Raw genomic sequence first — 1,941 nt, forward strand, 5'->3', positions numbered from 1 at the left:
CGAAATACAAACGATTCCATGTTTAAACTTTGTTGAATTTAAATCCGGTTAATTATTTCGGTCAAGTACATGGTCCAAAAAAGAATGATTAATTGTAATAAATACAATGACTCACAAACCTTTTTAGTTGCACTTCAAAACTCTTCATACGAAATACAAACGATTTAAAAAATAATAATTTTTACAATCGGAGGTTTTATCTGGTCAAGCACATACAAATTGAACCGTTTACTGTTGTGAGGTAAGTCACATACTCACAAAGTTGGAAAGCTGAGTGGCAATGAGAACTCAAGCTCACACAGTCGACGCTTCTACACTGAACAATGAATCTCTCTTATGTAACATTTTGTAACTCGTTAATATGTTATAAATTATCGTCAAATTTTAAAAAATAACTGCGAGAACAATATGTATCTTGTCATTTCGACAGTCGGTTAAATAAGGTAAACAAGTAAACGGTTATAAACATAGTAAACGGTTATAAACATAGTAAACGGTTCAATTTTTGAGAGCAAAAACGTTGGAGATATCATTTTGGGGGTGATCCCGATTGACCACGTCTCGATTGGACACCACCAATCACAGCGACCGGTGCTTAGGAGCTGTTACGTCTCGAGGGGGCACCGGCCGGCTTCCGGTATCGGCGCTATCCTGAGGCTATGATGGGATGTTTAATTCGCGTTTTGAGCGATAAAATTTCCGCGATGAGATTTGTCCAGCCCACTGATTGGCTACAGCCGGGCGCTAGATATCGCGATTACGGTTGGTTCTGTTTCGATCCACGGGCTTTCTCCTGTCTCTTCTAAATAAGCGATGATTCTAATTAATATTTCAGGGCAATTAGGACAACTCGCGAGAGCATGCACCGTAACAGTCAGTACCGAACATACGCTGCAAGACTCAAATCTTTCGACGGCTCCCAAATGAATATAATGCCGTAAGACTCCTTGGTAGTTTTTCTTTTCATGCGCTGGCGCGCGAGGTATAACTCGAGACATTTAATAGTGCTGTCTTCTTTGTGTTGGAAAAATAATGCGGAAACACAACATGCACTATTCAACCACGTAGAGTATGGTCCAATCGCGAGTATTTTGGCGTCTATCGAGGCGCGCGCTCGCGGGTGTAAAGGGCACATGCTATACGCGGTTCACGGTTGACGGATTCGATTGGCGGAAGGTAAGACAAATTACGTACCTGGTGATCTCTTCTGTCAAGTGTCCGCAGGTCCTCTCCGTGCGAGTCCAAAGGCCAGTGGTTGGAGGAGAAAGCTTCTCTTCTTGGTCCAGTGCCCTGGCGGCCCGTCGGGTTAGATCGACCCTCCGTTAATGTCGATAATATTAAATGTAAACGGAAGGGTGAGGTTGCCAGGAATCACACGCTCAATCAATTGTTCAAATATAGGGATATATTTTATATTACTGATTACAACAACTAGCGGGTGCAGTTAATTCCGCACTTGGATGAACTTATCTTGGATTTTATAGTTAGAGTTAGAATTACGATTAGAGTTGGGGCCTGCGCACAATAGAGGAACAAGAATTAGATATTAAGATTTCAACCAATCAGAAACCGTGTATTCCGATGTAATCAGTTTCTGATAGGTTAAAATCTTAATATCTAATTCCTGTTCCTCTATTGTGCTCAGGCCCTTAGAGTTAGAATTACGATTAGAATCAGAGTTAGAATTACGATTGGAGTTAGAGTTAGATTTACGATTAGAGTTAGAGTTAGAATTACAATTTGGGTTAAAACTAGAGTTACAATTAGGGTGATGTCCCATGCAGCGGATCGTGCGTAAGCGGATTCGCGTATCGCCAATCACAGACTCATTCTCTTATAGCATTTTCGGCCCGACCGGGTTTGCACCAACCTGGGTTGGATTAATGGCGTTTTGCGCTCTCCTATTGGTAGAGCGTGTGACATCAACCAATAGGAAAGATT

This window comes from Trachymyrmex cornetzi, unplaced genomic scaffold (assembly GCF_001594075.2).
Source record: "Trachymyrmex cornetzi isolate Tcor2-1 unplaced genomic scaffold, Tcor1.1 scaffold830, whole genome shotgun sequence".
In the NCBI taxonomy this organism is placed as follows: domain Eukaryota; kingdom Metazoa; phylum Arthropoda; class Insecta; order Hymenoptera; family Formicidae; genus Trachymyrmex; species Trachymyrmex cornetzi.